A 13,519-nucleotide genomic window follows, 5' to 3' on the forward strand; every position below is an offset into this window, starting at 1 on the left:
GGCCAGGAATCTTTGGATTCAGCTCTCCACCCCACCATGCACAGGGTCCAGCTCTGGGGCTGAATTCATCAGTAACTCATCATAGCATGGAGACTGAAGCTACAAAATGAGACACACTCTAATCAACCTAAATTAAAACACACACACACACACACTGTCTCTCCCACCACCCTACCACTCCCTTTCCACATTAAATCAAACTTGTTGCAGCAAGGCCATGTGTCAGTAAGGCTACTCAGCATAGTGACTAGCTTCGCATTATGAGTTGTAGATGGGTGTGTGCATTAGTTGTCCTCCTGTTCTGGTTAATTCCCCTCTAGTGATCCCTCCTGGCCTAAGGGAAGGAAAGGGAGGTAGGGAGGGAGCTGAGCAAGGCAATCCCAGCCCTGGGAGCTGTTGCTCTTTTCCTGGGGAGCCGTCCTAGTCTCTCTTTGCACACCTGCCTGTGGTTTGTTATACTGCCCTTAACAGTAACAAGGTTCTGCCTGAGAGGCAGCTCCTCCCCTGCCATTTTGCTGCGGTCCCTAATCTGACCACCAGTCACCTGCGCCAGTGGGTCTGTGATAAGTTCACTAACTAGCCAACAACCACAGTATTTACTGCAGAAGATAGGTGGCGGTGTTTCATCCGTTTAATCTTCAGGAGAGGAAAACAAATAGGGCTCTTTTGTCTTGCGTGATCCTTCCTGGACTGCGCAGTAGGCTCTTGCTCCCGCTCCAGCCCCGACTCGCCACACTCCAGTCTCAGCACTGCAGCCAGAAAGGTCTTTCCAACACCAGTCAGGTACGTACGTGACTCCCTTGACTAAAAGCCTCCTCTCCATGCCTTTTTGGAGCTGGCCTCTGCCTCCCTTCCTACCCGGTACCCCCTCCCCTGTGCTCACTGCTCTGTAGCCGCGCTGACCTTCTGAACACACACGGAGCTCTTTCTCGCCTCAGGGCCGTGGACCTTGCCTTTCCTCTCTATAGAGGGCTGAGTCCTTTGGACCCTTCTGACTTCAGAGAGGCTGCCCAATCCCCCATGCAACACACAGGGGTTGCTCTCCATAAGATTGCCCTTCAATCCAAGATTCCCTTGTTTCTTATCTCCCCCTTCTAGATCATAAGCTCAGTGAGGCCAGGCACCTTGTCCATCTTAGTCACCACTGAATCCCCCATGCCTGGAAGAACCTGACACAAAGGAGGCACTCGGTGAGTCCCTGCTGAGTGGGCGTGAGCTGTGTGCTCAAACCTCACCCCCATCCCCACACACAGACTGGCCCTTCATGGAAGGCACAGACCCATGCTGTGGGTGCCCCACACCCCTCCCACGTACTGACCGGCTGGCTGAGCACAGACATCTCTGCCTCCTCCCTCCAGGACTGGAGTCTGAGGTCGCCCCCACTGGGTGATTTAAAATCCAGTCGTCTGTAATTCAAGCGCTTTCCATCCCTTCTGCTCAATGCCTGTGGCACAGAATGCCTCAGTGTTTGCCTCAATGTCTCTCCAAACAGAGAGCTGCTTTTAATTTTATTTTCCTTTGAGTCAGCAATATCTAAAAGCACTGGTGTCAAAATAGCTTAAATTGCATGAAAACTCAGCCCCTTTAATAATGCACTATTCACAATGTAATCTCTCATATACACAATGCTAGAATTTTAGATATCTTTTTCTTCTACTACTTTTTTACATTCCTTAAATATGTTGCTATTTTCACCCCAAACACAATGCTATAGGCAGTGGAATTCCTGTACTCTTCAGGGTTGTTTGTCATCTTAATGTCTTGTGCTGGGCTTTAGTCTCTGTAAACATTAGTTTCTCAAACTTGAAATGCCACTCGGTTGCCTTTTGGTTTGGAAACAGAAATGGCTGTGGGAGGCGGGCGCTGCAAGGGGACAGGCAGAGCCCCTGTGAGGGTGGGGACCACCTCTTTAGCTTTGGATTCAATTAGCTGCTCCAGGGTGACCAAATTTATATGATACTGTTTCAAAAATCAAGATGTTCACGTATTATTCTGGAATCTGGGAGAAACTTTTCGAACTCTAAGAACACTTAGGTCTGCTCTCAAGGGCACCTCCTTTCCATTGTCAATGCAAAACTCACGTGTAGCCCACGGAAAGCATCCCCTCTCCAAAAGAAAAAAAAAAACCTGTGTGCATCCTTGTCTTGATGCTGGGCTCACTCGCTGCATTCTGACAGGACTATCTTGCAGAAGACACAGCTGGCTGCATTCCTGTGGGTCAGGGTCAAGGTCTCCCCAGCAAGTGGCAAACACTCCCAGTACTGACATCCTCAGAAGAGGCAGGGCATCAGCAGCAAATAGGAATTCAGGAGGCAGGACTTAGGCAGGAAAGAGAATTCAAGTTTCTGGACATGAAGTCTGGAAGGGCCTTGGTACTACCAAGTGGGAGAGGGAGGTCCTGTTTCACTGGGGAGGGTGAGCTGGGTTTAAGCTAAGAACCATCCTGTGTAGGGACGCCACACTGAGGCGCTCAAAGCCCGTAACCTGTGTGAGAGACTCCAAGGTCTGACAACTGGCAGCCAGTTTCCAACATACTCTACTTGCCTATTTTGTTTGGCCTGCCTAGTGTTTTAAAAGGCAACGTAACGAGGCAGCTATGTTATGCTTGAACTCAATAACAAAAAGTTGTCACTTACTATCTCAAGCCTACCCACATCACCTCTCTTAACTGTCTGGACATTGTGGGCATTAGAGTTTGAGATCTCTTACCAAATAGATGTCTATTATCCTTTGGCTATTTCCCTTCTGATCACTTAGCATAATCTTGCCTAGAAGTTCCAGCTCAGCTCAGCTCAGCTATACGTGTTAACTACAGTTATTGGAGGCTTCCTTGAGCCCATGCAAAAAGGAAATCTGACAAGTTTTAAATCCTTATTCAAATAAGATGCCTATTATCCCTTAGAGAGATAACTATTCTGAAATGAAATTCTAAAGACATTATACAGGAACACCAAATGATATTGTAGGTGACGGTCCCACTACCATTTTGTCGTAAATGCAGAAGTGACTTTTATATAGCTGCCTCTAACAGGGACCTTCAATAAAAGCCAAGGATTTAACTTTATAGCCCAGTTCAAGGAAGGCAAACCTAATGCAGACACTTGGATTAGTCTGACAGACACTAGCCACCAGATTAGACTTAGGTGATGCCCATTTCTCTTCAGAGAACACACCACACTCTCAGCAGTTGCCATCTTTCGGGTGTCTGTCTTGCTCAGCTGATCCCTGTCCCTTTCAGACTTGCCTATTGCCCACAGGATTTGGCCTCTGCAGCTGTAGTTGTACAGTGAGACCCTCCCCCCCCCCACCCTCTGGCCATGGAAGAGTGGGTCAGGGAGAGACACCTGACCCCAGATGAATCCATCAGTCTGTCCCCTGGCACTGTGAAAGAATGCAAAGCAGCCTCTGTGGGGCAGAGACATGTGATCTGGTTGCTGGAGTTGGGGGGAGGGGGGTGGGCAGCTATGCGACACTTGAGCCTGAAGCCAGAGAGAGAGACGGAGAAAGCCAATCTGCAAAGAGAGAAAGGAGTCAGGCACACATGTAGAAAGAAGCAGAGATGGAAGTGAAGAAGAGAGAAAAAAACAACAACAGAGCCTCCTGCTCCTGAGACCCAGCTGCCCTCCTGTCTTCAGCTCTGTAAGGCATGTGATGTCTTTATTCTCTGTGTTGATTTAAGCATGTTTAATGTTTCTGTTAGTTGCAGCCAAAACAATATTGGTGAAAACACACTGAAAGCAGGTTTTTTCTGCAGATCATTATCATTAATTCTTAAGCTTGCCTGATATTCTGAGAATGCCACACTGTAGACCTCATAATGATAACAGGAACAGGAGCCTCTCCCTCTCCACTTCTGTCCAGGAAAATCTGTCTTTCCCCAAGAGAAAGTGTTACCAGAGCTATCAAAATGGCCATAATTACAACCACCAGGTTAAGCAGGCATTCCATCCCTAGGAGAACAGGGCTTGCCTACCAAATTCAAGTCAGACCTGTACACAGTAGGCACATAATATTTGAATGACTTAAGAGAGTTTTCAGCAGAGGAATACCATATCAGGCTTATATTTTAAAATGATAACTCTCACTGGGTTAAGAATAGACTGAGGATGGACAAGGGCAGAAGCAGGGAGACCATTTAGAAGCTACGGCAGTAACCCAGGACCATAATGTACAGCCATGCAGGTTGTGCACTGCAGAACTCCAGCAAAATGTGAAGAGGTACTCCCTGGACATATATAAAAGGGCTGCCAGCCCCGGTGGAAACCATGGAGCTAATTAGACGTGGTCAGAGTCTGGCTGTGTTTTGAAGGTAAAGCCCACGGTGATTTACTGACCAATTAAATGTAGGCTATGAAAGAAGGAAGAATCAAAGATATTTCCAAAATTTTTCGTGCAGATGTAAAAAAATGACATTAGTACAACTGACAGTTTAAGGAGCCATCCTATTCATAAGCACTTACATTTCAAATCAGAGCGTACAAGCCCAGCATCCTGGTCCTCAGCAGGCCCCTCCAAGTCATATCTCCAACTATACTTCTCTCATCTACTCATTATACCATTTGCCACCATCTCTCAATAAGCCCTGTACTTTCCAATTTTTGTGCCTTGCTCATCCTATACCAAATCTGAGGTCTCCTTCATCCACTAAGCCCTAACTGATTCAAATAACCTCCTTCAAGAAACCTTTCCTGATCCCCTAAATCAAAAATCAATCTCTTGTTGCGGGACTTCCCTAGCAGGTCAGCGGTTAAGACGCCGCGCTCCATATTTGCATTTTCACTGCTTCCTTTTGTGCCTCTGAAATAGCACTTAACCTAGGCCGGGTAGTATTAGAGGTATTTCTGCTTATAACCATTCACAGCACCCCGCTCCGCCATCTGACCACCAGTCTCAACCTGGATTGTTTCATTGACCTCCGGCTCATCCAAAATGACTACTCTGGTGTCTGACAGGAAGCAGCCACTCTGTAAATGTGTATTGAGAGACTATGCGAGCTACACTCATTTCAAAGTTCAGCTTCCTTGCCCGCCACGGGTATATGCCCTGGGCACGGCCGGGCTGCAACGCTCTGGTAGAAAGTGCTAGGATATTTGATGCGTCATAAAGAATCCTGGCAGCCGGAAGCCCACCGTAACGAAACGTGTGCCTCTGTAACCCCTGGCAGGGTTAGACGGGAACTTTGTATCAGATGACTCTGGGCAGATTTTGGCAGACTGGTTGGAAAACACCACGCAGAGCTCAAATGAGCTCAACGTCCCGTGCGGCTCCAAATCCTCCCCCAGCAGGGCGCAGACCGCCCGGGTCCCTGTCTCTGACAGGGACGCCCTGTCAGAGACGGGGAACGCCAGAGACTCGCCGGCGCCAACTCGCCCAGCGCGCCGGCAGCCCCGCGTCCGGGTCAATCGCAGGGCCGCAGCCCCTTCCGGCAGACCAGAGGCTGGGAGCCGAGGGGGCTCGGCCCGAGCCACGCTCCCATTGGCTGAGACCGCACCGCCCAGACCAAGTTGAGCTGTTCCCGCACCTGTGAGTGGCAGAGGCTCCGGGCCTTCCCCGGCCGCGGGCCCACCACCAACCCAGCATCTCCGGCCTGCTCCCGCGGCGCCTCCAACTTGCTCGGTCCTCCTCCTCCCCCGGTCCTGCGGTCCTCCAGTAACAGCCGGCTCAGCTCCTGCTCAAGGAAACTGGACCGGCGGCCTGACTGCTGTCCAGCATCCTTCCCGAGGGCGCAGCTTGAGGGGAGGAAGCACTCCCCCTCCCCCCCAACCAAGTCCCCGAGAACAGAGCCTCGTGGAGGACGCGGCAGGAGGACGAGGGATGAGGGAACAACCAGAGAGATGCGGTGAGTAAGGGAGCAGTGCCTAGATCTCAGGCTAGAAGGCAGGGCTACTGGCTTCGGTCCTGGCTTGGCCTCTGACTACGATGTGACCTTGGGCCGGTTTCTTCCCTTCTCGGGGCTGGGCTCGTCTTCTGTAAAATGCGGCGGCAGAGAAGGATAAGTGTTGAGGGTTTCACCTGGGAGACTCGGGGCCGCGTGTTCAACCTAGGCCTCCCCCTGACAAGCACATTTTCTGAATAACAAACGTCAGGCTGGGCTCCCAGAGCACGGACGGAAGGCCCGGGAGGGCGGATGATAAGGATCACCTGGGGTTGAGAAGGCTCTGGGCGGGATCGGTCCATCTTTACACCGTTACTTCGGCCGCGGCCGCAGGGCCCAGCCTACAGGACTTGGTGCCCCCTTTTCCACTCGCATCCCCGCGACCCGAGTAAAGGGCAGCGCAAGTCCAAACCAAACCGAGCATCACGCCGGTTTAGGGGGGCGCCGGCTCATCACGCCCGAGCTTCAGAGATGCGGACCCCTCCTCTTACCCCAAACCAAACTGGCGCGGGGGCTCCAGCTGCTGAGGGCTCAGCTGGTGCGTTCGCAGGTACCCGCGCTCGCCTCCTGTACCACCGAGCGCTACCGCCGTTTCCTTCTCGAAGCGCCTTACTGGCTCCCACTCCTGCGGCCTCCAGCCTCAGCTGCCGGGGTGCGCCTGCGCACAGGGGCTTTGCTCCGTAGGGCTGCGCGGGGCGGAGCCCGACGGCGGGCGCGCAGGGGCGGGGAGCCTCTGCGCCGCCTCCTTCGCCTTGCGGCGTCAGGCCTGGCCCTCCTCCCGTAGAGGGTATTCCTATTCGCTAGGCGCCCGCCCGGGATTAACCCACTGCCGCCCATTTTAGGTCTAAACCGCGCTCTGATCTCCTCCACCGCCATCCTGGTTCTGGAACAAGCGGGGAACGATATCACCCCGCGGGTTGCGGGTAGGGAGGTGGAGGTGCCGCTCCAGGAAGTGAGAAAACCTGGTGAGGTTGAGGCGCCTTTCCAGGTCCTACGCCTACTTGCTGTCTTTGGAGCTTATTGGGGTGGGTTGGTTTGTTGGTTTGTTTTTAAATTTGTCTTTTGGTCAGATGAAATTTATTTAAAATTTTCTTCCTACGATTTTAAAAAATAATTTAAGAATAGCACAGCTTCCCAGAGTTTCAACAACGGAACATCGGAGGCCAATCTGTCACAGATCAGGCTCCCCTGCCAAGTTTCCAGGATGAGAAACCGGCTGAGGAGAAGGAACCTATCAGGGCAAATTAGTGGCAGAGCTATGTTTAGGTCAAATTATAGAGAAGGGCTGATTGGAAAGGGACCAGGCAGATGAAAACAGGAAGGAAGGAAGGGCCTGGTGGGGCTTTAAAGAAACCTGTCAGCTCCGTTACGTGAGCTTCTTGAGGGCTGAGGCTGTATCTTCCTTATCTCTGGCTCCTGGCATGTAGAGCTTTGAAGACCAGGAGAATCATGACGGTAGGATGCACTTGGTTCTCCGTACCCATGTCACAGACCGACTCAAGCTTGCATCAGCGCTGTGTTTCAGAATAGTCACTGTTACAGCATGCCATAGCCATAACATAAATCCTTATATTGGGTCACCAGGTTACACTTTGAGGGTTATGCGTTGCTAGAAAATCAGTTAACTAAAGGAAGACGTAATATTTCCACTAGGAAAACCATAGATCCTGACTTTGGACTGAGAATTAATGGAAATAAAGTTCTATTCATGAAAGACAAGGACAGGACAGTTGATCTGTCTACGGTTATATCCGACTCCACCTGTGGCTGACCTCACACCTTCCCAGCCTCACTTTTTATTCCAGTTTTGCTCTGGCAACCAGCTGCATACAGGTGAAACCTGAGAGCACCTTGCCTCAGCTGTACCTGGTATCTTCCCCACTCGGGGTTTCTCTGTCACTGCAGCCTGGGCCCCCTACAGGAAGCCAAAGCCCATTTTGACACATGCATAAACTTGGAAGTGCAAAGGAATTAACACGTCCTAGGACAGCGTTTGACCAAGGCAGACAGGAGCTGGTGGAGAACTATGCCACTCTTCCGTTCTTCCAGTGGGCAGTCCCAAGGTATGTTTTGTACAGCACCTAAGATGATAGACCCCTGGCTGCCCACAGTAGTGCCCAACTTGATCAGCTCAATAATGTACCCTTGGATCGCCTTTCTCTTTCCTGCCTTGACTGTTTGACTCTTCCAACTCCTCCACTCCTGTTCCTCGGGATTCGTTCCCAAAATAAACTACCTGTATCATGAAGGTAGGATGCACTCTGAACAAGTTCTTGTTCAGAGTTTGTTTTGGGGTGAGGGGGGAACCCAGACTAAGCCAATGGTTAATCCAAAAGAGTCATCTCAACAGGGAACTATATTCAATATTCTGTGATAAACCATAATGGAAAAGAATATGAAAAAGAATGTATATATATGTACAACTGAATCACTTTGCTGAACAGTAGAAATTAACAACTTTGGAAATCAACTATACTTGAATAAAATAAATTAAAAACCACACACACACACAAAGAAGACCCCCAAAAAACTGCAAAGAGGCATCTCAGCCCAACTTTTGGGGTCATTCTCAGCAGACCTTTCCCAAGTCTGCTAATGAGGAATCCATTTGTTCTGTTTGAGCTGTTGCTCTTTTTATTGCCCTGCTGCCCTGCCCTTTAGGGCATCATTAATAAACTCTCAGAGGCAGGCAGGAAGTATCAGAGACTCCCAGGAGACAGGGCCAGCTGAAGGGCTGGGTCTAGGTTAGCATTGGACAAAGCCATTCTCGGCCTTACCTTAAACATTTTCCCTCCTTCCAAGGTAGGTCCTGTTTGCTGACCTTGAAACGAGAAACTTTCAGCTCTGGGGTTGAACATGGAAGCAGAGACAGGGTGGGACCCAGGTCACTCCCAGCACAGCATGTGCCCAGAATACGTCTCTTTTTTGCCCTCCCTTTCCCCCTTGCCCCTGCTGTAAAAGCAGTTCCTCTGCCCAGATACAAGGTCTCAGGCCAGGGTCTTTGGCACCTAGCACACTTCATCTCATTTCAATACCAAGAGGGTGCTGTTGCAAATTACTAAGCTAGGTTTGGGAGGAAAGAGCCCTTAGTCCCAGCCTTCAAGAAGGGAAATGAGACATGTACGTAAGCTCAATGAATCCTTAGAAGCCCTGTAAGTCTTCTAAAAGAGGGACTTGTAAGTGTAGTGGGAGTTCTGATGAGGCTTCAGGACAGGATCCGTAGAAAGGTAGCATCCTGAAAGACTCTCAGAATGAAGTCCCCTCAACAGATCCCCCTCCTAATGGATTACTCATTAGCAGACTTGGGAAAGGTTTGCTGAGAAGGACCTTGAAAGGTGGGCTGAGATGCCTCTTTTGGATTAACCATTGGCTTAGTCTGGGTTCCCCCTTGAAACAGACCCCTGTCCAGAGAGCCACAGTGTTTGCTCCTGTCCCTCTATCAGCTCCTAATTGCCTCCTAGCTCACACCCTTCTTGAATCCCAGATCAGACTAATCATTCATCTTCCTAGGCCCCAGCCCTCCTCTGCTAGATCTGGCCCTGCCCCATCTCTGAATACCCCTGCTCTTCTCTGTCTTCAGTGTTGTGTCCAACACCAGATGGTGCAAGTTAAATCCTGCCCTTAGCCAGCCACGTGGGAACCCTCCAGGAGCCCACGAGTGCAGTGCTCTGTGCTGAGTTCTACTGGGGGGTAGAGAATCACAACACCATTTACCATCCCAAACACTACGGGTCTTCCGTTTGTTTAATGCAACTGAATTTTCTTTAAAAAAAATTTTTTTTTTTTTTGGCTAGAAATCATGTCCTTAATCTGCAGAATTTTAGAATTGTCAAGTAGCTTTTTTTATAATTTACAGTGAAGGAATGAAAAAGTCCAACGTACTATTCTAAACAAACTGTGATGCTCAGAATCTTGTGTGCTGAAGAGCCCTGGATCCTAACATGACTATAACACTGAATTTTGCCCATGGATGAGAAGTGGAGGCCCAACCTTCTCCCTGCAGTGACTGAGCAAGTAGAACGAGGGCTTGGACCTTATGGGGAAAAATATGGGGTGTATCGGACACCCACATCCCCACTCCCTTTCTGTCTCTTGACTCTAATGTATTTAACTAAAATGATTGTTTGTTTAAGCCACAGAGTTGTGGGTTTTTTTCTTTTTGGGTGTGTATTGCAGAGGGGAGAGTAGTTTGGAAATTTAACCAAAGTTATTTTGAGGTAATTGGGACCTTTGAAGAGGGAAAAGTATGAGGAAATAAAAAAACAACTGTGTCCCCACCTCTGCCCATCCACCCCAAGCTACAGCACTGCATGAAACCCCTTCCTTCGTGCAGCTTAGCTTGATCAAGCCCTTAGATCCCAGGCATTGTGCTTTGTGTTGAGGATGCAGTGATAACCCAGTGCGGGGTCTCTGTCTTCAAGTAATACAATTTAGCAGCTAATGACTGATCGCTGCGTACCAAACACTATGTCAAGTGCTTTGTGTGCATTTTTTCACTTAATCTCTGCAGCAGTCCTAAAAGTGACCTAAGATTATCCCCATTTTCCATCTGAGGAAGTTGAGGCCCAAAGAGGTCAAGTAATTGCCCACAGCAACACAGCTAGGAAGTGAAAGAGACAGAGTGCACACAAGTCTGTCCCACTCCAAAGACTTTCTTTTAGCACACCACCAACTGTTCTAAGGTTCTTGCTTTGACAAAACGGATAAAAATCCCAGTTTATAAGGCTATTTGGAGTACAGAATTTTTTATAACCAGTTGGGCATTGTTTTGTGAGTAATCCTAATAGAAGCTGGAATTGCTTTGTTACACTGAAGTTCCTTTCGGTGAGTACAGTACAGAAGCCAAGATCTGATGCACTCAACTAGGGAAAGAAATTATAGGTCCTAACTGAACTTATAAACTTTGAAAGACAAAAATATGGGACAAAATTCTCAACCCTTAAAGCTGATTTAATTTTCTGAACTTCAAATCTATTTTTTAAATAATAGTTAATATGTATAGTTAATATAAATGTTTTTAAAACTATATGCTTATTTTGTTTAATATCTTTTCATTTTTTTCCCCAATGAATGTGTATTATTTATATTTTCTGCTTGTTGCTACCAGGGACAGAGCCTATTATTTCAAAAGGGAAATCAAATTACAAAGCTGCTGCTTCCCACTTTTGGGTTGCCAGTACCTCTTTCCAAAGGCCTATTTGTTGAGAAGGTTATACTTCAGATTCACTTTGCTAGTCTTATTTTCTTTTCAACACAAATGGCACAAGGATATTCTCTTGCTAGCAATTTCTCTAACAGTAAATTTTGAGACAAGTATCTAATATCTAATATCTAGAAAGTATTAGCAGAAATACTTTCTGCTAGAAAGTACTAGAAAGATATCTAATATCTAGAAAGTATCCAATATCTAATATCTAGAAATTAATGAACACAGAACAATGTTTCTATGTTGCTCACTAGAGGATTTCACTTTATAATTACCTTTGTTCTGAAATAAATTAATTTTAAAAGCTCACCAAAAAAAAAAAAAAAAAGGCCTATTTGTTCCTCCCCAACGCCCTCCCCTGACGCCAGGCTCCTCCCAAGACTGGAAGGTTTTCCTTCTGCCGAGAGTCTACACGCTCAGCATTTGCTCACCTTGGCCAGCTGTAGCAAGGCTCCCTCAGCACTATCAGCATGCAGGTCCAGGCAAGATACAAGCCAGATACACCTGGAATCCTCTTAATTCTCAGTTGATAAGATGTAATAGACACCCCTGGAAACCTCTTCCAGGCTTTACGTGTATTATTTCAATGCTTGTCTTTAGCTGGGAAGGGAAACTCTCACATTCATATGATAAGCAAGGCCAACTACTGATAAAATACAATATTTAGAGTTCTGATGTTTGTGTGTTTGTCGCTGAATAGGCAAAGTTCAGCTTCATAACTTTGTTTTGAGCTTAAAATGTCTGTGAGTTCGGCCCTCTGACAAGTGGAGGGTCAAGGGTGGATGCCACTGCCTAGGGATGCATAAGAAAAAATGATGCCAAAGGGCAGCTCCAGCTGACTCCATGGTGAGCTCTCCCTGCCAGGACGTGTGGGCATAAATGAGCATAGGAACTGGCCTGAACAGAATGAGAACTATCCAGAGAGTGCCCTGAGCATAACCCAGACTCGGGACCTGAGAAAGATCGTAAGATTGCTCTGGACAGGGTCAGCTGCAAGAAGGTAGGGCCAAAACATACCTCTTAAACATCACAATCAGGTGAGCAAGAGTATCTATGCAATACAGGAGATCCCTTCAGGGTGTTTCTTAGTATTACCATACTTTGTAATTAAAGTCAATGGAAAGTTACAACTGCTGAATTCAGGCAGTACTACTAATGGTCTAGACTCTTCATAAATAAAGTTTGGGTCACCCCACCCATACATGGTAAAGAACCATGACCTGCCGAGGGCAAAGGGAATATGGCATGGGCAGTGGCAAAAAGTAATTATAAATACCAGGTACAACCATGTGACCAGTTGCAGAACAAGGACTGTAATTGTCATGAGTATTTCTTATTTTGTTATGAATATGTGTGTGTGTAATATCTTTCCTTTCTTTTCTCTCTTATCCCCTTATCATGTAACATGAGATACTTTGACTCATATATCAGAGTATTGTTAACTTCACATCATAGTATTTAAGTTATGGGACATCAAGAAGAGTGAACATCACCTAAGGACTCTGTGACCTCTTTCGGGGAAAGTGTTAGTGCATTTTTAGTTGTATACAGGAGAGTTGTATCATGTAGTTTGAATTATGACCTTGTTATTGTCTTTATTTGGCGAATAAGTATGGTCTAAGGAGATGTATATGGGTGCCAAGTTGACAGGGAGTGAACTGTGATGGTTAATTTTATTTTTTAAAATTAATTACTTAATTTAAAAAAAAATTTATCGCTGTGTTGGGTCTCCATTGCTGCGCACAGGCTTTCTCTAGTTGCGGCGAGCAGGGGCTACTCTTCGTTGCGGTACGCAGGCTTCTCGTTGCAGTGGCTTCTCTTGTTGCGGAGCACGGGCTCTAGGCACGTGGGCTTCAGTAGCTGTGGCACGCGGGCTCAGTAATTGTGGCCCACAGGCTCTAGAGCGCAGGCTCAGTAGTTGTGGTGCATGGGATTAGTTGCTCCGCAGCATGTGGGATCTTCCCAGACCAGGGATCGAACGTGTCCCCTGCATTGGCAGTCAGATTCTTAACCACTGCACCACCAGGGAAGCCCTGTGATGGTTAATTTTATGTGTCAACTTGGCTAGGCCACAGTGCCCATGTATTTGGTCAAACATTATCCCAAATGTCTCTGTGAAATTGTTTTTGAATGAGATTAACATTTAAATTGGTGGACTTTGAGTAAAGCAAATTACCCTCCATAATGTGGGTGGGCCTCAATCCAACCAAATGAAGGCCTTAGAGAAAGACTGACCGCCTCAGAAGGAGAAGGAATTCTGCTGGAAGACTACCTCTGGCTTAAATTGCAACTCCTCCCTGTGTCTCTACCTTGCCAGCATAACCTAGATTTTGGACTTGCCAAGTCTCTACACGTGAGCCAACTCCTTAAAATCAATCCCTCTGTGTGTGTGTCTCTCTCTCTCTTTTTTTTTTTTTTTTTTTGCGGTACGCGGGCCT

At 47.6% G+C, this 13,519-nt stretch overlaps 1 protein-coding gene across 1 annotated transcript in view; it reads left to right on the top strand.

Moving 5' to 3' along the window:
* Positions 1 to 5,377: 5,377 nt before the first annotated feature.
* APOD (apolipoprotein D) overlaps positions 5,378 to 13,519 on the top strand; it is an 83,049-nt gene continuing 74,907 nt past the window's right edge. Inside the window, exon 1 of the mRNA XM_082839397.1 lies at positions 5,378 to 5,839. The gene's annotated coding sequence lies outside the window, so the exon portion shown is untranslated. The remainder of the gene's footprint in view (positions 5,840 to 13,519) is intronic.

This window comes from Leucopleurus acutus (genome assembly GCF_964270905.1).
Source record: "Leucopleurus acutus genome assembly, chromosome: 5".
Classification (NCBI taxonomy): domain Eukaryota; kingdom Metazoa; phylum Chordata; class Mammalia; order Artiodactyla; family Delphinidae; genus Leucopleurus; species Leucopleurus acutus.